The sequence below is a fragment of the Schistocerca americana genome, chromosome 9, assembly GCF_021461395.2.
Source record: "Schistocerca americana isolate TAMUIC-IGC-003095 chromosome 9, iqSchAmer2.1, whole genome shotgun sequence".
NCBI classification, from domain to species: domain Eukaryota; kingdom Metazoa; phylum Arthropoda; class Insecta; order Orthoptera; family Acrididae; genus Schistocerca; species Schistocerca americana.
The window spans coordinates 195,424,748-195,447,697 of NC_060127.1; the positions used below are offsets into that span (position 1 = coordinate 195,424,748).

At 37.2% G+C, this 22,950-nt stretch overlaps 1 protein-coding gene across 1 annotated transcript in view; it reads right to left on the reverse strand.

Moving 5' to 3' along the window:
* LOC124550810 (putative uncharacterized protein ENSP00000383309) overlaps positions 1–22,950 on the reverse strand; it is a 132,976-nt gene that overhangs the window by 7,304 nt on the left and 102,722 nt on the right. The window lies entirely within an intron of this gene.

A 22,950-nucleotide genomic window follows, 5' to 3' on the forward strand; every position in this document is an offset into this window, starting at 1 on the left:
GATGAGAAGGAAAGATTGATTGTTGAGGACTGCACCGGATGAGATTTGAAAACCTGAGAGCTTAAAGGTGGAAGATACGGTAATATGCAAAACAGAGATTGCAGATAAAACATCAAGCATGAGTTAATAAAAGCAGAAAGCTAAGTGCATTGTACGTGATTGAGGAGGGGAGGAGGAGTAAGGGGGAAATAGATGGGTAAGAAAATAGAAAATGTAGAAAACAAAAAGGAAATGAAGAAAGGAATAGTTACTGTGAAGAAATGCTGTGACTGAATATATAAACATAAATTAAGGCCAAGTGGATGATGAGAACCAAGAACATGTTGTAATGCCAGTTTCCACCAGTAGAGTTCTGAGAAATTGATGTTGGGGGAAAAGAATCCAGATGGCAAATGTGATGAAACAGGCACCAAGGACACAGCTGTTTTGTGATATGTTAAGAGAAAACTACCATTGTCTCTCAAGCTGAAAAAATTTGAGTCTTTGTAAATACAGGGTGATCAAAAAGGATCATCTGATTTAAAAAGTCTGAACTATTATGTTATTTGAGATATGTGTGTGAATAGTGCACTGTAGGAAAGAGCGAACTCTCGAGTTTTACATGGTTCCCACTAGGTAGCAGCAGTGTGCACCCACTTCAGTTCTAGTAAAAACAGTCTCGGGACAACAGAAAGTGTTTTGTGTCCTACATTTTGTGCAGTGAGTGTCACTTAATAACTGTTCAGCATGGCTTTCATACTAAGTATGGTGTGGATCCTCCTCTAGCACAGAGCATTAGATGATGGCATGTACAATTGCAAGAAACAGGTTATTTGTATAAACGCAAATCGCCAGGCTGTCCCCATGTCTGACATAGACACTGAATGCATCCGCCATATTTTCATAAAGAGTCCCCAGAAATCTGTTCGCCTTGCAGCTCGGCAGCTTAACATGCCCCTGATGTCCATCTGGCATGTGTTGCATTGATGTTTACACATGAAACTGTACAAAATTCAGCTACTGCAAGCTCTTTGTGAAGGTGACAAACAACAATCTGTGGTATTCTGTAATTTCATTCTTGGCAATATGGAGGACAACAGTTTTCTTCAACACTTAGTGTTTAGTGACGAGGCAACATTCAATTTAAATGGAAAGGTGAACCATCGTAATGTGAGAATATGGGGTATGGAACAACCACATGAAGTTGTACAACATGAGAAAGACTTTTCAAAATTTAACGTGTTTTGTGCAGTTTCACAGGAAAAGATGTATGGTCCATTTTTCTTTGCTGAGGACACTGTTGCAGGAAGCACTTATCTCAATATGCTTGACAACTTTCTTTTCCCACAGCTGGAGATTGATTTGACCTACTTCATTTACCAGCAGGATAGGGCACCACCACATTGGCATCTGGAAATGCAGGAATTTTTAAATCAAAGGATTACTGAGTGATGGATCAGTTGTACTGGACCAAATGATTCAGTCTTACATTACTGTCCTCCAAGGGCACCAGACCTGACTGTGATTATTTCTTGTGGGGCTTACAAAAGACTCTGTTTATATGCCTCCGTTACCAACAACATAGAATGGACTGAGACATCACGTAACAGCAGGTGTGAAGCTGTAGCTCAAGACATGCTCGCTGCAGTGTGGGAACAATTTGAATACTGCATTGACATATGCCGTACATCTCGAGATGGGCATATTGAACACCTATGAAAACAAACTTTTTGAGTTCCAAGTCCATCAAAAAACAAAATTGACTATGTACCTTTATTAGTTTCAGAAATATAGATGTGGCAAATCGGGTGATTCTTTCTGATGCATCTTGTATGTTCAAATAGTACTGAAGAGCTACAGAAAATGAACATCACACATGCCTATCCTGTTAAAACTGTGTGGTACAGCTTGCATAAATGACTTTTTCTTGCAAAATAAAAGCACCAAGCTGTTAAAAGTCATTGTTTTATTACTCTGCAGGTGATGAGCATTAAGTCAAAAATAGTTAGAAAGTAATAAAACAAAATACTTTACTAGCTTAGTTTGGTTATTTTACAAGAAAATGAAGCATGTCTGTGATTGTCATCATTGTTTCTGAGGGAAATATGATTGGACTATTTAGGGACAGTTTTATTACTGATGGCAGTTTTCTTCACAGGAATCAACTGTGCTCTTTGCCAGCAGCCTGATTGTTTGCATGTTATTTTTACCTAGGTGAGAAATGGTGAGTATACATGCTCCTCTGCTGTCAGTTTCTATCTATAATTTATTGAATGTGAGGAAAAAAAAAAGAATAGTTGTAGAGGACTTGCTTGCTCCAATTTCAAAATTTTTCTGACAAAAATCGAAAATGTTTTAGCCTTTGTTTACAAGAGAAAATACAGATAATATAATTTCATATATGAGTAGCAATGTTCTACTAGAACATTGACTGCCTGCTTAGCTGAGTGGTAACATGTTTGCCTACCATGCAGCGGGCCTGGGTTTGATTACCAGCCGGATTGGAGATTTTCTCTGCTCGTGGACTGGACATTGTGTTGTCCTCATCATCATCTCATCATCACCGACACGCAAGTCACCCAATGTGGCATCATTTAAAATAAGACTTGCACCTGGCAGCCAAACTCCCCTGGAGGGTTCATTTCATTAGAACACTGAATAATAAGAAAGAGAATTGACTTAAATTTGTAAATCTGCATCTACATCTGCCCTCTACAAACCTCTGTGAAATGCATGGCAGAGGGTATGTCCCACTGTATCAGTCATTACGGTTTTTTTCCCTGTTCCATTCACATATGGAGTGTTGGGGGGAATGATTGCTTAAATGCATCTCTGTAATTAGTCTAATCTTGTCCTCACAATCCCTAGGAGTGATATGTAGGGCGTGTAATGTATCCCCTGTCAAGTCCTATGTAGTGTGGGTCCCATAGACTCAAACAATATTGCAGGATGGGTCACAAGTTTTTTGTGTATAGCCACCTTTGTAGACTGATTGCATTTCCCTAGTATTCTAAGTGTGAATCGCAGTCTGCCAACTGCATGTCCTGGCAGAAATATCAGAATCAGAATCTTTCATTGCCATTGACCACATACAGTAGAATAGGCTTTCTCAATAATATCAAGTAATATCTTAATAACGTCAAGTCACAGCACACTTAAATTATTACAGTTAACATTTGCAGTTCATGTACAGATTAACTATCTTGTATACAGCTATAATTTAAATATTAATGTCAATATTGTTCATATCATACAGCTCTTTCATAGTATGTAATGGGTTTTTTGTCAGCCAGTCATACAATTTTGTTTTGAATTTTTTGAATGATGGGGATTGAGCAGTGAGAGGCCACTTGTTAAAAACTTTGAGGGCATTTACTTTAAGGGAATTTCCTGTTACAGTTAGCCTGTGCCTTGGAATGTCAATGTTGCCCTTATTTCTAGTGTCATGTTTGTGTACTGTTTCCGTAAAAACACATAGCTTAATGCTGTTCTTGACAGAGAGCACAGACTGATAGCTGTACACGTCCACAACTATAAGTAGAGTAAGTCTGATAAAAAGAGGGTGACCGTGCTCTTCAGGACCATCTTGCATAATATGCAGACAAATTTTTTTGGACTTTTAAAATATTGCTGATATGAGGAGAATGTGCCCATATGAGAAGGACACATGAGATGTGTGACTGAAAGAGACCAAAATAGGCCATGCAGAGATAGTTATTACTGACCATATCTCTCAGTTTCCATACAAGGTAGGACTCTCGTGAGATCTTTTGACAGACTTGACTGATGTTCTTCCCAATCAAGTTTTGTACCAACACGTATTCCTAAAAGTTTGACACATTAATTTTCTATCTCCTTAGTCAATCTTAACATAAGCTTTTGAGTTTTGTCTGGATTACAGACAAGTTTATTGCTGCAAGCCAGTTCAGTGCAGAGTCAAGAGTTTCTCGCAAGATCTTATTAAGGCTTGGGATGTCTTGACATGAAGAAAATAAAGTTGGATCATCAGCATAGTAGATTAGAAACTGTGATACACACTGGGGCAGGTCACTGATAACCACTATGGAAACGAAGGAGCCAAGGACCGAGGCCTGTGATATGCCTGTGCCAATTTCTACTAAGGGGGAATGTCTATTTATAATTGAGACAAACTGTCTCCTGTTGGTCAGGTAGGAAGAGATTACTGGCAATGCAGATTTCTGCAGGTGATAATACTCCAATTTTATTACCAATATGTTAAAAGGAATGCAACTGAAAGCTTTACTTAAATCACATAGTACAAGTGACACCATCTTCTTATCTTCAAAACAATTTCTAGAACAGCTGCAGTGGTATTTTTACCTGGCCAAAATCCATACTGATTGTTGCATGAATAGGCATGTTTTCCAAAGTAATTATTTAACTGAATGTAAATCAGTGATTCAAATATTTTTGAGAGTATTAGCACAATAGAAACTGGTCAATAGTTCTGGGGGAGTAGTTTACCACCTTTTGAGATTTTGAACGTATCCAGAAAAAACTCCATGCTCTAAACATTTATTAAAAATAAAACTTTGTGGCTCAGTTATCAAATCATATCTTCTTTTAACAACATAACTGGACATCTAGTAGGAGTCTATACTTTTGGAATTGGACTATTTGGAAACAGTTTTACAGATCTCATCAGGTATGGTTTTGTCTCAGAAAAATAAAGGTCCTTCAGGCAGTTGGGGACCAAGTAGATCCTTTGCAGAAGTATCTTAGGTCTTAATTTGATCTCCCAGTTCTCTGACTGACATGACAAAATAGTCATTCAGATCTCGTGGATCAAGCAGAGTTTTACAAAGCTGGTTGGAAGAATTATCTTATCTAATAACTTCTGATCCTGCACTGCACTTATTTGGAGTGCCTTCTATGTACCTTTCACATGCTGCTTTTTTGGCCTGTCAGAGCTTGTCTTTGTGATGCATTTTACCCCTAAGATATTCACTGTAAACTCTACTCCTCTCCTCCTCACCTCAATTATTCTCATTTTTGTGCATTCGTTTCAGTACAAGCATGTACCCTCTAATTTCCGCCTTTCTTTTAATACCTGTTGATTTTTGTGTTTTTACAAGTAGGTATACCTGGGGAACTAACTTTTATTAATGGGGAACATAAATACCATTAGTCTCTGTATTTTTTAAAGAGGTCATCAAAACCATTTTCAACTCCAGCTTTTCCTGTTTGACACACATATGTAGAGTCCCAGTTTGTGTTCTTTAACTTGTCAATAAACAACTTAATGAGCTCCTCTCTCTCACCTCTCACCCATGGCACATTAGATTTATTTTAATAAGTTGGATGCAAAGGATCATCAACTGCAAAGACTCCATTAGCGAGGCTAGTCACATATTCCTTTCTGTGTAAATTAACTATAATATTGCCTGCACAGGCATCATTAGGATTATGAGATGTGTTTGTGCAATGCAGGTTTAAGGATCATAAAATATTTAATAATGTCGTAGAGTCTTGTTACTTTGAGTCTCCCATTTCATTTATTATATTTTTTATGTTTAAGGAGTTTCATAACCATTGAGTCAGACTGTTCAAAAAATACATTTATAACTTCATTTGGAGACCTATACAGGTTAACACCCCCCACCCGCCCCCTACCTCCCATGAATTATGGACCTTGCCGTTGATGAGGAGGCTTGCTTGTCTCAGCAATACAGATAGCTGTACCATAGGTGCAACCACAACGGCGGGGTCTCTGTTGTGAGGCCAGATAAATGTGTGGTTCCTGAAGAGGGGCAGCAGCCTTTTCAGTAGATGCAGGAGCAACAGTCTCTATGATTCACCAACCTGGCCTTGTAACATCAACCAAAGCAGCCTTGCTGTACTGGCACTCTGAATGGCTGGAAGAAGGGAAAACAACAGCTGTAATTTTCCCAAGGTCATGCAGCTTTACTGCATGGTAAAATGATGATGGAATCCTCTTGGGTAAAATATTCCGGAGGTAAAATAGTCTCCCATTCAGATCTCTGGGTGGGGACTACCTGGGAGGACATCATTATCAGTAGAAACAAAACTGGTGTTCTATGGATCTGAGCGTGAATGTCAGATCCCTTAATCGGACAGGTAGGGTAGAAAATCTAAAAAGGGAAATTGATAGGATAAAGTTAGATATAGTGGGAATGAGTGAAGTTTGGTGGCAGGAGGAACAAGACTTCTGGTCAGGTGAATACTGGGTTATAAATACAAAATCAAATATGGGTAATGCAGGAGAAGGTTTAGTAATGGATAAAAAACAGGAATATAGATAAGCTACTATGAACAGTATAGTAAATGCATTATTGTAGTCACACCTACCACAGTAGTACAAGTTTATATGCCAACTGGCTCCACAGATGATGAAGAGATAGAAGAAACGTATGATGCAATAAAAGGAATTGTTCATATAGTAAAGGGAGATGAAAATTAACTAATCATGGGGGACTGCAATTTGATAGTAGGAAAAGAAAAAGAAAGAAAAGCAGTAGGTGAGTATGGACTGGGGGAAGGATGAAAGAGGAAACCATCTGGTAAAATTTTGCACAGAGCATAATTTAATCATAACTGACACTTGCTTTAAGGATCGTGAAAGTATGTTGTATATGTGAAAGAGGCCTGGAGACACTGGAAAGTTTCAGATACATTCTATAATGACAAAGATTTAGGAACCAGGTTTTAAATTGTAAGACATTTCCAGAAGCAGATTTGGACTCTGACTACAATTTGTTGCTTATGAATTGTAGATTAAAACTGAAGAAATTGCAAAGAGGTAAGAATTTAAGGAGATGGGGCCTGGATAGACTGAAATAACCAGAGATTGTAGAGAGTTTTAGACAGAGCATTAGGGAACAACTGACAACACGAGGGGACGGAAATACAGTAGAAGAAGAGTGGGCAGCTTCGAGAGGTGAAATAGTGAAGGCAGCAGACGATCAAGTAGGTAAAAAGATGAGGGCTAGTAGAAGTACTTGGTTAACACAAGAGATATTGAATATAATTGATGAAAGAAGAAAATATAAAAATGCAGTAAATGAAGCAGGCAAAAAATAATACAAATGTCTCAAAAATGAGATCAACATGAAGTGAAAAATGGCTAAGCAGGGATGGCTAGAGGATAAATGTAAGGATGTAGAAGCATATATCACTAGGGGTAAGATAGATACTGCCTACAGGAAAATTAAAGAGACCTTTGAAGAAAAGAGAACCACCTGTATGAATATCAAGAGCTTAGATGGAAACCCAGTTCTAAGCAAAGAAGGGAAAGCAGAAAGGTGGAAGGAGTATATAGAGAGTCTATACAAGTGTGATGTACTTGAGGACAGTATTATGGAAATGGAAGAGGACATAGAGGAAGATGGAATGGGAGATATGATACTGTGTGAAGAGTTTGACAGAGTACTGAAAGACCTAAGTCGAAACAAGGTCCTGGGAGTAGAAAACATTCCATTAGATATACTGATAGCCTTGGGAGAGCCAGCCCTGACAAAGCTCTATCATATGGTGAGCAATATGTATGAGACAGGTGAAATACCCTCAGACTTCAAGAAGAATATAATAATTCCAATCCCAAAGAAACTAGCTGTTGACAGATGTGAAAATTACCAAACTATCAGTTTAATAATTCACGGTTGCAAAATACTAAGATGAATTTATTACAGATGAATGGAAAAACTGGTAGAAGCCAGCCTTGGGGAAGATCAATTTGGATTCCACAGAAACGTTGGCACATGTGAGGCAATACTGACTCTACACCTTACCTTAGAAGACAGGTTAAGGAAAGGCAAACCTACATTTCTAGCATTTGTAGAGGTAGAGAAAGCTTTTGAAAATGTTGACTGGAATACTCTCTTTCAGATACTGAGGGTTTCAGGGATAAAATACAGGGAGCAAAAGGCTATTTACTATTTGTACAGAAATCAGATGGCAGTTATAAGAGTCGGGGGGATGAAAGGGAATCTTTGAGGTATGCCAGCAACATTCTAATTCTGTCAGAGACAGCAAAGGACCTTGAAGAGCAGTTGAATGGAATGGTCAGTGTCTTGAAAAGAGGATATAAGATGAACATCAATAAAAGCAAAATGAGGATAATGGAATGTAGTGAAATTAAATAAGGTGATGCTGAGTGAACTAGATTAGGAAATGAGACAAAGTAGTAATGAGTTTTGCTATTTGGAAAGCAAAATAACGGATTGCAGTTGAAGTAGAGAGGACATAAAATGTAGACTGCCAATGACAAGGAAAGCATTTCTGGAGAAGAGAAATTTGTTAACATTGAGTATAGATTTAAGTGTTAGGAAGTCGTTTCTGAAGTATTTGTATGGAGTGTAGCCATGTATGAAAGTAAAACATGGATGATGAGTAGTTTACACAAGAAGAGAATATAAGCTTTTGAAATGTAGTGCTATGGCAGAATGCTGAAGATTATATGGTAGATCACATAGCTAATGAGGAGGTACCAAGTAGAATTGGGGAGAAGATGAATTTGTGGAATAATTTGACTAGAGAAGGGATTGTTGGTAGGACGCATTCTGAGGCATCGAGGGATCACCAATTTATTACTGGAGGGTAAAAATCATGGAGGGAGGCCATAACATGACTACGCTAAGCAGATTCAGAATGGTGAAGGTTGCAGTAGTTACTCAGAGTTGAAGAGGCTTGCACAGGATAGAGTAGCATGGAGAGCTGCATCAAACCAGTCTCTGCACTGAAGACCATAACAACAACAGACTAACAATTATTACAATTTCTTCTGTTAGTCTTACACAACCAAATTCAGCATTTGTTTCTGAACAATATGGTATCACATCTAATTTTGAAAATTTTAGCCCATTCTTGATGTAAATCCCGGCATACCATTTTTTCCCTTTTTCCTACACATTATGTCAGCTACTACATATCCTTGAGGTATGGAGGGATCGAACTGTCACTTTCATTTTCTGTGAGCCAATGCACACACATCACATCTACATTCTTAATGCTACAAAAATGTTCCAATTCTAATAGTTTATTTCTAATACAACAGATATTGATCTGCAGCAACACAAATGTTTTATCACTGCTTTCTTTCTCAGTAATACAGTCACATGATATGTGTGAATTATTAGCACTGTAGCTGTATACATAGGTATAGATGGAATAATGCAGATAATAAGATTAAAACCATACAAGACATTCTCAAATGGTAGACAGAACAGCTAGTCATTGTACAAGATTCCATAGCAATTAAACTAAATGACAATATTGTGACTCGTAATTCAGAAGTTACAAGTTATTTTAATATTCTTTTTCTAAACATAGCAGCAAATATAGAATTTAATGATTCAGGTGAAGAAACAAGAGAATATACTAAAAACGCCATTCCACAAAACGTTAAGCAACTGGAAGTAGGTGAGACACCCTTTGCTGAGATTAATGCAATGATAAAAATTCTAAAACACAAAAGCCTTTGGGGGTGGGGATTGATGGTATTCCAAACAGAATTCTGAAAAGTTGTTCCAATGTAATAAATAAAGTCCTTAATGATGTATGCAATGCAACACTGGCACAGGTTAAAATATACAGTCGCTAAGCCACATTATATGAAAGGTGACAAGTCAGACATACAATTATCATCCAACTTCCTTACTGACATATTTTCCCAAAATATTTGAAAAGTAATGTACCCATGGGTAGTCACACACTTAAGAGGAAACAATTTATCTAGCTTATCAAAGTTTGGATCCCAGAACAGTTGCTAGACTGAGAATGCTATTTGTACATGTACTCATGAAAAAGCATAAGCTTAAAATAATAATATATTGCCTCTTGGTATTTTTTTGTGATTTCTCCTAGGCCTTTGATTGTGTAGATCATGATACTCTCTTAGAAAAACTCATGCTTTATGTAACTCATGGCTTTTCACACAACTAGTTTGAACCCTACTTGACAAACAGAATGCAAAATTTTGTGTGGAATGATTCAGACAATGTCAGAAAAGCAGAAAATTTTAGTGAGTGGAGCAAAATCACAAAAGGGAGTTCAACATGGTTCAATTCTGGGTCCCCTCCTGCTCATTGTATGTGTGTATGTCCTTCAATTTAACATTCAACAAAATATTTGGTACTTTTTGCAGATTATACTAGTGTTATAATTAATTCCTTAGAGAGAAAGCAGTAGAAGAGTTAGTAAATGACATTTTGTAAAGAATTGTTAAGTGGTTCCTTGAAAATGGACTCTCCCTAAATTTTGAAAAAGCACTCCATATGCAGTTCTCTACAACAAATAGAATCACATCAACAATTGATGTAGCACATGAGCAGCAGTCAGTAAGCAGGTTAGAATAGTCTTAATTCTTGGGTGTATATACTGGTGAGAACTTGAACTGGAAGAAGCATTCTACAGAGACTCTGAAACAGTTAAGTTCAGTTACTTTTGCTCTTTATATGACTGCTGGTCTTGGAAACAAATGTATTAACCTCCTGATATATTTTGCATACTACCACTCAATAATTTTGTACAGAACAATCACATAGAAAGAAAGTAATGATTGCACAAAAGCCAAGCAGCAAGGCATTTTGACTGTACTGCCACAAAAGCTATTTTCACTAATGAAATTCATCAGAAATAATCTGTCACAATTTGAGAATAACAGTGATGTACATACCTACATAGGGGGAAATAATCTTTATTACCCATTATTAAAACTGTCAGTGGCTCAGAGAGGAGTTCAGTGTGTAGCAATAAAAATTTTTGATCCATTTTTTATCCCATTAACATAAAAAATCTGACAGGTAGCAAAGCATGGTGTAAATATAACTTACAATCGTTTCTCTTCAACAACTCCTATTCCATTCATGAATTCCTAGTTAAAAACTAGTAGGAAAAGAATAGCAATAAAAATAATGCTTTCATAAATGTTAACACTAATCGTATACACATATCCTGTAAATTGACTTGTTCCACATCAGCTAGATGAAAGAATGATTCAAATGATCTATAGAACATGTACCTAAATAACCTGGTTTACCTGCAAATGAGACTATGTGATCCTTCCAGTTTCTGTTTCTACAAATTGTGATATCCTGTTATTTGTATGAATTGATTGATTTCAGTTGCAACTCATTGACATTATAAAAACAGGATGCTTCATTTCTTTTATTTTTTTTTACATATATGAATATTTAAAGCAGGTTATTAGTGTTTGCACCACTTTGAAATCTTGTCAAGATATGACTGAATATATCCTACAGTACTTCATACAGATAACTGCATCATCTGTGAGAAGTCTAAAGTAACGGTTAATATTGTCTGCGAGCTCATTAATATACAACATGGACAACAAGGATCCAACATAAATCCCTGTGACACACCTGAAGGTGGTTTATTAGGGGTAGGGGACCTAACAGTGAGGTAATCAGTCCCATCAGGTTAGGGAAGAATGGGGAAGGAAATCAGCTGTGCCCTTTCAAAGTAACCATCCTGGCATTTGCCTGAAGTGATTTAGGGAAATCACAGAAAGCCTAAATCAGGATGGCTGGATGTAGGTTTGAACCATTGTCCTCCCAAATGTGAGTCCAGTGTGTTAACCACTGCACCACCTCACTCAGTGATAATCAATGTTTTTGGAATCCATGCTGGTTGGCATGAAGGAGGTCATTCTGTCTGAGATTCTTCATTACATTTGAGCTCAGAATATGTTCTAAGATTCTATGGCAAATGGATATTGTGGATTATGAAGGGTAGTTTACTGGACCACTTCTGCTGTCATTCTCAAAGATGAGTGTGACCTGTGCTTTATTCTAACTACTGGGCACTGTTTTATCTTTTTTAGAGATCTATGGTAGTTCAATGAGAAACTAACTCATGAGCAAATTCGGTATAATCGGACAGGGCTTCCATCAGACCTGGAGCTTTCTTCAGTTTTAAAGATTCCAACTGTTTTTCTTTGTAAGGAAAAATTGAGGTTAGCATTTCTGTTTTGCTTTGCTACCTGCAGCTGCAGGTCCTGTCTCACTCATGAATGTCTGGTCACTAACTTTGGTACTGCTAACAGTGTTAACAGATGACAAGAATTTCTTTCAGTTTTGTAATAGATATTTTGACAGTAGAGGGCATCACACATTGCTCTCTTCATACCCAAATGTGTTTCATTCAGCATCTCTCTATCTGTAGCCCTCACGCAGCAGCCTGTTTCTTTAGAAGTTTCTTTACAGTGACTGTACACCAGGGGTGGTCCTTCCCATAATGTACTGCTTTACTGAATACTTAACTGACCAGTGCTTAGTCAATTATTCTTTTCAATTTGAGCTGCAGTTCATGTACATGCCCCTGTCCTGGGCTAAAAGTATCAAGTTCCCAATTGAGATATGACACTGTTACTTTTTTGTCTAGTTTACTGAACTAAATCTGTCTACTTGTTTTAGTTGCCCTTTGTATTTTGGCATTTACTATAGCTATGAATGCCTCATGGTCACTGACATCCTCAGAGCAGTCAGGTCTGTTTCTTGCCATTAGTGAGTGGTGTCCAAAACTATCTGTTCTACATAGTTTTCACAAAAGGCATTTAGAAATGTTTCACATGATGTCTTGGCTTGCCCTCCACTATGAAAATGGCAATTATTGCATTGACTGAAACTTTCTGGCAGATTAAAATTGTGTACTAGACTGAGACTCAAACTCAGGACTTCTGCCTTTCAGTGGCAAGTGCTCTACCAACTGAGCTACCCAAGTGCAATTCACAACCTCTCCTCACAGCTTTACTTCTGCCAGTACCTTATCTTCTACCTTCCAAACTTCACAGAAGTTCTCCTGTGTATTGTGGCTAAGCAATATCCTTTCTTTCAGGAGTTCTAGTCTCACAAGTTTTGCAGCAGAGCTTCTATGAAGCTTGGAAGTTAGGAGCTGATGTACTGGCAGAAGTAAAGCTATGAGGATGGGTCATGAATTGTGGTTGACTAGCTCAGTTAGTAGAGCACTTGCCCCTGTAAAAGGCAAAGATCCAGAGTTCGAGTCTTGGTCCAGCACACAGTTTTAATCTGCCAGGAAATCTCATTTTAGCATGCATTCCACTGCAGAGTGAAAATATCATTCTGGATCCCAACTGATTTTCAGAGAATTAAAGTTACCTCCAATGTTTACAGTATGATTGGGAAACTCACAAGTATGTTCTTGCTGCTTTGGATGACCAATAAAGAATGTAATGAATCACCAACAGGCCTTAAGATAACTGGGTACAGATTTTAACACTGCTAAAAATAAAAACCAACCTGAAAGCAGGATGTGTGTGTGTGTGTGTGTGTGTGTGTGTGTGTGTGTGTGTGTGTGAGAGAGAGAGAGAGAGAGAGAGAGAGAGAGAGAGAGAGAGAGAGAGATGAAAGCTGTCAGCTTTTTTTATGCAGCTGAATGATTGATAAAATTTGTGGAGATTATGACCATCAGGAAATTTATTAAAGAGATATTTGCATCTACACGTACTCTACAAGTTGCCTTATGTTGTGCGATGGAGGGCATTTTGTGCATCACTTTTTTCACAATTCCTTGTAAAATCTTGATCCACTTCCTGATCCAACAACTTTTTAAACATGATGGTGGTCTTTTTGTGTAAATGCCTTTGTACAAACTGAGCAACTGGATGCACATTTGTGAAGGGCCAGTTTCAAGTTTTCATTCAGGATGGTTCTTTACATACGGGCACAACCAATTCCTTTCCTAGCTTTCTTCAATGGCATGACAGCTTCATCACTAATAACATGTATCTTAAAAACTAACTTTCCTTTCTTGCAGATGTGTATCTGATCTCCTTTTGTTTTTCTTTGTCTTTCTTCATACACTGTGAATACACATTTATTTTCTGATGTACTTTTCTGCTTTCCCACTGTTTTGAAACTTAAAAGCATAATGAAGGTGATGGTAGTGCAATGACATAATGGAGAATGTGACACCTCAAACCAGAGCTCTGCCATTTTTTTCAGTTTGCAAACAACAGTACGTACTGCAGAGATTGGGCTGACAAGTAATTACTGACACCCAAATATCATCCCTTTTTTGTCAGACTTCATCTCATATCTGCAGGTAAAGATAGAAAAGCTGTCACCTGCAGGATCTTCAGTACTGCCATCTTCTGGGCAAGCCACTTAAACCGCATCATCAGGTATACTGAACTGGTAGTACCACTAATAATACTAGATGCACTGCCACCGATCTCAAAACAGTGATTTGTATTGTCATCATTGTCGTCGTCATTACTGTTACTATAATAAACCACTCTGATGGACAGGGATGTAGAATCAGTGTCTCAGATGAAATGTGGGCCTTCAAATGTCACAGCTAACAAATATATCATGTGGTGTTCATTACTGTCAGCATCACCTTGTCAAGTAATATACAGATGGCTGTCAGCCCACTCCAAACAGTCACATATTTGTATGAAGTTGTATTCAGCATATCTACATTTGTATCTCAGTATTGTCTTTTAACTAAATAGTGGAAACCTTTTTCTATGAACTTTTCTTTTGAATTTGCTATTTCCATGCTTCTTGTATTCCTAGATGGTGTCTACCTTCTCTTGGAGATTTGGTAAATTCTATAAAACATTGTTGAATACTCTGAAACTCCATTTGTTAGTTTCATGAGGTTACACTACTTTGGGGGGGGGGGGGGGTAATTTCAGAATCAGAGCACTACTTTCAGTGGGATTAGCCAATGCTGTAGAGTGTGTACAAGCATTTTCCTTCATTTCACCATGTGGAATGTGAATATCAAATATCTGGAAGTGATGTTACATGAAGAGATGTTGTGGATGCAGTTCTGGCTGTAGGTGCCAATACAAAACATATGCTGTAAGCTCTCTGCAGTATGTGAACTGATCATGCTGACAGTAATATTATTTGAGGTGTGCTAGTAAATTATAAACAGCCTTTCTATCAGAGTAATTAGTTCTCCAAATTATCATCATTATTCATGCAAATAGTGGTACAATCTTCCCACAAATGGTGGAGCCTGCTGAGGTGGGACGGCTTGCATGCCTCAACAATACAGGTAGCCACACAATGGAGAGCAGGTAGCTGTGAAGAGGGCAGACTAAGCTGTGGTTTCTGAAGAGGGCAGCAGCTTTTCAATAGGTGCAGGGACAATGTCATGGATGACTGATCTATCATTGTAACTGTACTGGTACTGTGTATGGCTGAAAGCTGGGGGACACTATGGCTGTTATTTTATCCCCAATGGAATGCAGCTCTACTGTATGTCTTAATGATAGTGGTGTTCTCTTCAGTAAAATATTCTGGAGATAAAATAGTCTCCAATTTGGACCTCTGGATCAGGACTACTAAGGAGGATGCCATCATTAGGAAACATTAAACTGGCATTCTACACATTGAAGCATGGCATGTTAAATCCCTTTTGTAGGTAGGCCACAATAGTCTCCAATTTGGACCTCTGGATCAGGACTACTAAGGAGGATGTCATCATTAGGAAACATTAAACTGGCATTCTACACATTGAAGCATGGCATGTTAAATCCCTTTTGTAGGTAGGTCACAAAGTTTGAAAAGGGAGATGTATTTGTTAAAGCTGGAAGTAATGAGAATTAATGAAGTGCACTGGCAGGAAGAACAGGACTTCAGGTCAGGTGAGTGCAGGGTTATTGACACAAAATCAAATAAGGGTAATGCAGGAGTAGGCCTAATGACAAATAAGACAATGAGGATGTGGGTAAGCTACACTGAACGGCATAGTGAATGCATTATCACAGTGAAGATAGCCATGAAGCCAACATCCACCACAGTAATAAAAGTTGATATGTCACCTTGCTCCACGGATGACAATGAAATTTAAAGAATGAGTGGTGGAATAAAGAAAATTATTCAGATAATTAAGGGAGATCAAAATTTAAATATGATAAGTGACTGGAATTCAGTAGTAGAAAAAGGAAGAGAAGGAAAATAGAAGGAGAACATGGATTTGGGGAGGGGGAATGAATGAGGAAGCTGCCTGGTAGAATTTTGCACAAAACATAATTTAATCATCACTAAAGCTTGGTATAAAAATCATGAAAGATGCGTGTATTCATGGAAAAGACTTGGGATCACGGTAAGATTTAAGATTGATTATATCACTGTAAGACATATATTTTCAAACCAAATTTTAAATTGTAAGACATATTTTGAGGGCAGATGTTTACTTTAATCATAATTTAGGATTTTGGTTATGACATGTACACAAAAACTGAAGAAATTACAAAGACAGAAAATTAAGGAGATGGGACCTTGATAAACTGAAGGAGCCAGAAGTTGTTCAGAGATTCGGTCAATGTAGGAGTGAAACAGGGGGAAGGGGCACTATAAGAGACAAGTGAGTATCTTTGAGAGGTAAAATAGAGAAGGCAGTAGAGGATCGTATAAATAAAAAGACCAGGCCCAGTAGAAATTTCTGGATAATACAGGAGGTACCGAATTGAATGAACAGAGGAGAAAAAATAAAATCTAGCAAATGAACCAAGCAAAAGAGAAAACAGATGTTTAAAAACTGAGATTGACAGAAGTTGCAAAATGACAAAGCAGAAATGGTTAAAAGACAAATGCACACTTAACTAAGAAAATTGTAGGTGCTATAATTTATTTTATTTTATTATTATTTATTTTATGGGCTTCATTGGACCACTGTAGTCAAAAATACAAAGTTCTAAACAAGTTGTTACACATGGATACAATTTGGTTCGACAATAACTTAATATATTTAGGTAATATAATTATTAGAGGCTATTCTTATATGAAAGGTGTTTTGCTCTTCTGTCTGCCCAATATTTCTTCATTCTTTCAGATATTTTCTTTCTTTCTTCATTTGAGACAACTCTTCCTGTACTCCTTTTATTGATTTTCATTTGTAGTCTGGTTTGCGGGTTTTGCAGTATTCTGGTTTTCTCTGTCTTGTTGTTTAGGTCATCTACTGTAATTTGAAGTTCTTTTATATCTTCCTTAATTTCTGTGATCCATTTAATGTTGCTCTTGCTATTCCACAATTTTTGTATTATTTTTTTACTAATTCTGTTTTCTGGAGTTCTCATCAGATGTCCAAAGAATGAGATGCGTTTCTTCCTGATTGTGCTCATGACTGGTTCTATTTTCTTATATACTGTTTCATTTGATGCTATTCTCCAATGTCCATTTATTTTATACTGTTTATTTATACATGTCCTAATTATTCTTCTTTCTATTTTTAGTATTCTGTCAATTTCTGCTGTATTAGTTGTTTTGAAGATAGTTTCAGCTGCATACGTTATTTCTGGTACATCATGTAAATGATATACAGGAAGATCATAAAATGAAATTAAAATGAAATAACTGTTTTATAGTGTTTTAATTTTGCGCCTATAGATAGGCTTTTTTTGTTGTATGTAGTTTTGGTAATGTAAGTTGCATAGTTCAGTTTTTTTATTCTATTTTGCCATGATGGCTTCTCATTTAGATTGTATGTTATTATTTCGCCTAAATATTTAAATTTATCAACAATTTTGATTTCCTGTTCTTCTATTGTAATTTTGTTTGCAAGTGGTGGATCAGTTAGCATAATCTCCGTTTTTTCAAATGATATTCTAAGGCCTACTTTCTCTGCTATTTCTTGTAGTGATTTCACTTGCCTGGCTTCTTGAACGGTGTTGGCTAGGAGAGCAAGATCATCAGCGAATCCCAAGCAGTTTAAGCTAATATCATCTTTTGCACTTCCAATTCTTATCCTCTTTGGATTGTCCTTGTACCATTCTCTCATTATGTATTCCAGTGCACAGTTGAAAAGTAATGGTGATAGGCAGTCACCTTGTCTTAAGCCTGTTTTTATGAGGAATGGTTCCGAAATTTCTCCTCTAAACTTCACTTTTGATTTGGTGTTAGTTAGAGTGAGTTGTATTATTTTAATTAGTTGTGGATGGAGTCCTAGAGTTCTTAAAATTTTTAATACTGAAGGTCTGTGGAGACAGTCATACGCCTTCTTAAAATCTACAAATGTTATTGCCAGAGGTTTGTTCCGTTTCTTGTAGTATGCCATAATCAATTTTAAACTAATTATCTGCTCTGCACAGCTTCTCCATGGTCTGAAACCTCCCTGATATTCCCCTAACTCCTGTTCTAATTGCTCCTTGATTCTTTCATATAGGATCTTGGATAGAATTTTATATGTGCAATGTAGGAGAGAGATTCCTCTGTAGTTTTCTGGGTTGCTCTTATCTCCCTTTTTGTGTAGTGGGTGGATGATAGCTGTGGTCCAGTTACCCAAATTTTTGTTAGAGCCATATGTAAGGAGGTCTTGACTGTGTCACTTGCATATTTCCACATTTCAACAAAAACCTGATCTTCTCCACATGCCTTATAATTTTTTTGTTCTTTAAGAATTTCTTCTACTTCTCGGAAAGTTGGAGGGTCTAGTTTGTTAGGTTTGGTTTTTATTGGGGTATTTATGTTGTAAGGGTTATGTTGATTTGTAAGGGTTCTTTGGGTTCCTCGCAATTCAGAAGTTTGTAAAATGCTTTTGCCATGATTTCTGCATTTTCCTTGTTACTGTGTGTCATTCTTCCATCTTCATCTTTCAGTATTAGTGTAGGGGTCTCATATTGTTGTAGTTGTTTCCGAAAGATTTTGTAGTAGTTCCTGGAGTTGGTTTTATGATAATTACCTTCTATAGACTTTATAGTATCTTTATGAAATCCTCTCTTGATTCTTCTAATATTTTGAGTGAATTTTTTTCTTTCATTTTTTAGGTTGATGGCATTTTCTTCAGTTTTATGTGTTTGAAACTTTAACCATGCTTGGTGTCTATCTTCATGGAATTTGTCACATTCTGATGTCCACCATGCATGTTTCCTTCGTGGGTTGAAGGGAGCTAGATTCTCTGCTTCTTTTTTTAAGATTAGGCACTAGTTGTTCTAGATCATCTGTTAATTTGATGGTTTGTGTTATTTGTTGGTACTTATTATTTTTAATTAGCTGATGTGGGTCAAACCTCCTTTTTATTTTATTAGTTTTTCCGGTCCTCTTCTTTAACGGTGTGAATTTGATTTTAATTTTAACCATATAATGGTCTGAGCCTGTGTCTACTCCTCTCAGTACTTTAACATTGTGGATCTCCTTATGAAAATTTTTGTCCATACAGACATGGTCTAGCTGCCACTCGCCCTTTCTCCAGTCTGGATGTTTCCATGTTTTAAGTTTACTTGGCTTCCTCTTAAAGTATGTTGATTTAGATATAAGGTTGTGTTCTCTGCAGAGTTCTACAAGTCTTTGACCATTTTTGTTTGTAAATTTATGTGGACTCCGTTTTCCAATTATATCTTTATATTTCCTTTCTTTTCCCAACTGAGCATTGAAATCTCCCAATAAGATTTTTACATTCTTTTTATTTACTCTGTTCACAGTTTGTTCTAGAAGGTCCCCAAAATTTATCTACCTCTTCCTTTGTTTTTGTTAGACAATTTTTTTCATTTGTTGGGGCATGAGCATTTATTATTGTATAGGTTTTGTTCATTGTTTCAAAGCTTAGAGTTGCAATTCTTGGTGATACTGCTTGGAAATCTGTTATTGAATCTATTATTTTTATGTTTACTAAAAACCCTGTTCCAAAATGAGGACATTGTTTCATTGCCCTCGGTCCTGGTTTCCCATTATAAATTCTGTATCCTTGTGATTCGAATGGGTCCTCTGTGGTGTTTCTCATTTCTTGGATCCCTGTTATTAAAATTTTTTGTTTATTTAGTTCATCTGTGAGCTCCTTGAGTTTTCCGGTCTGAAGTAGTGAGTTTATGTTGTGTGTTGCTATATAATTTATTTGCTCATGTTTAATCTTCTTTTTGTGTTTTAGTGTGCATTTGGATGGTTGCAAACACTCCGATTCGTTGCTGTCTTCTAGTTGACTACCCACCGAATCCGATGTAGCCTTTTCCTGGCTTTTTGAGCAGGACGGTGGAATTTTTTTCCTAAAAGACCTTTCCATTTTTGACTGTCGAATGTTGTCAACCTTAGTTGGAGCAAGCTCCGATTTACAACTATGGTTGTTAACCACAGAGGGTGTGTTTGGTCCATGAGAGCTATTTTATTTCACTCAAGTCCGCCAGTAAACCAGTGAGGACTTCCCTATCTGCCACCTGGGATGCGCCACGTAGGAGTATCACCTCTCCTCCTACTATGACAGCATAGTAGGTTCGTGGAGGTGCTATAAATAATAAAATTAAAGGGGGCTTTAGGTAGAAGAGAGGGGGCTGTGTGAATACCAACAGCTCAAATGGAAAACCAGTACTAATCAAAGAAGGGTAAGCTGAAAGTTGGAAGGAGTATATAGAGGGGCTATACAGTGGAGAAGAGCTTGAAGGCAAGGATGTAGATGAAGATGAGATGGGAGATACGGCACGGAAAGAAAAAAAATTGAATACAGGAAAGACCAAAGTAGAAACACGGCAACTGTAATAGGTGACTTACTGAGATCCTTGGAAGAACCATCCATGACAAAGGTGTTCTACCAGATGTACAAGATGTCTATGATAAGACTTCAGGAAGAACATAATAATTCCACTTATGAAAAAAGACAGAGCTGACCAATCTCTTTACTAAACCATGGTTGCTCAGTGAAAATCAATTTGGGTTCTGGAGAGATATAGGAAAATTTGTGGCAGTAATGACCTTACAACTTATCCCATTAGATATGTTGAAGAAAGGCAAACTTATATTTATAGCATTTTTATATTTAGTGTAATTTTTGATGGTGTTGAATGGACTACACTATTTGAAATGATGGAGGTAGCAAGGATAAAATACAGCTTGTACAGAAACTAGGGTGCAGTCGTAAGATTCAGTTGGCATGAAATGGGAGCAATGGTTGAGAAGAGAGTGAGGCAGGGTTGTAGCCTATCCCTGACATTACTTAATCTCTACACTGAGGAAGCTGTGAAGGAAATTAAAGCAAAATTTGGAAAGAAAGTTCAGGGAGAACAAAATAAGATCTTTGAGGTGTGCTGATGATATTGTAATTCTGTCGGAGACAGAAAATGACTTGGAAGAGGGGCTGAGTGGAATGGATAGTGTCTTCAAAGAAATTATAAGATGAACATTTGCAAAAGTAAAATAAGAGTAATGAAATATAGCCAAATAGCCTGATAAAATCAGGCAATGTCGAGGGAATCAGATTACCAAAAGAAACACTAAAAGTAGTAAATATGTGCTGGTATGTGGGCAGTAAAATAACTAATGAGGCCAGAGTTGCAATAGCAAGAAAAGCATTGCTGAAAAAGAGGGCTTTGTTAACATCTTGTATCAGTGTAAGTGTTAGAAAGTCTTATGAAGAGGGGAGGGAGGGAGGGAGGAGATTAGTGATTAATGTGCCATTGACAATGATGTGATTAGAGACAGAGGACAAGCTCAGATTAGGGAAGTATGGAGAAGGAAAGCAGCCACACCCTTTTGAAGGAACTATCCTAGTGTTTGCCTTAAGGAATTTAGGGAAATTAAGAAAAACCTAAATCAGGATGGCCAGATGTGGGTTTTAACTGTCGTTTTCCTGAATGTGAGTTCAGAGTGCAAATTATCTGGAGTTATTTGGTTATAGTGTAGCCATTTGTGGAAGTGAAACATGGTTGTAAGCAGTTCAGACAAGAAGAGAAGAGAAACATTTAAAATGTCATGCTACAGAAGAAGGTTGGAGGTTAGTTGGATAGGTAGAGTAACACATGTGAAAGTACTGAGCTCTGAACACATTGTTTCAGTTGTCAGTCAGTTGTCCCACTATTTTGCTGCACATGAATTGAAACATTGCCTACTAAAATTAGATTGAAACACCAATTTTTCCTGTATGTGTCTTTTACAAAATCTACATTGAAATCTCCATAAACTACTAACTATTTCTTCTTGTCTGGCGGATAGCTCAATACTGCATCTAGATTTCTTGTAATTGGCTGAAAATTTCCTAGATGGCGTTCTGTAGACTGTTACAATTATCAGAGAAGTATTCTGCAACAACAGCTCGCAAGCACATGCTTGTAGGTTCTGATCATCACAAAAACTAGTAGATGCACTAATAGTGTATTTGCTGAGGAAACCCTCGTTGGAAGTTCTACAGGTACTGATGTATCTGACAACTGGAAAACACTAGGCAGTATTCCGTTCCATGGACAGTATTAACAGCAGTAATTAAGAGCAACCACTCTTACAAAATATACTGCAGTATGTTGCACTAAACTGAGTATTCTGCATTACACAGTGCATTAGGGGTTATATGGTTTTTAGTTTCGGCTGGAAGATCAGTTTGAATTTTACTCTGTGTGACTTTAAATTTTCAGGTAAATGCCTGTAAACAGCACGAAGGTTTCTCAATAGATGAGTAGTCACATTTGAACAGAGTATTGTTGTATCATACTTCAGTTAGTGTTTCCACTTTGTTGGTCAGGTTGATAAGACTTCTGATGTCTGCAAGAAGGAGATGTGATCCCAACACAGCGCTGTCAGAACTGTATGACTGTGAATTATATTTCAGTGCTGGGTATTGAACTCCATGTGTCTAAGTTTACACTACGGCAAATGCTGGATTTGTGCCACGAACAGTTTTGTCATGTCAAGGATCTGGAGGAAATTATGATCAGGTATATACTTTACAAATATGGAGAACTATGACTAATTTTATATGCTTCTGCCATGAATTTATCACAGTTGTTGGTAAAAAAATTTAATTACAGAATACTAATTATGACAGATCTGTTACCTCTACTAAAATACGTAGTCAAGCCAGGATGGTTTTGAATTATGCTTTGCTCAAGTTACAAAGATCTGGAATGTCAGGTACTGACACAACAGTTTCCATAACATTTTTCATGCATTTTCAATTCTACTTCAGCCACAGTCCACATAAAAATGTTAGTGGTCGAAAGTTCAAAGTAAAGACTACAAATCTTTTATTCCCGCCAAGAAATTATCTTTTATGCATAGCATGCATTTGTGACCTCCCCTTTCT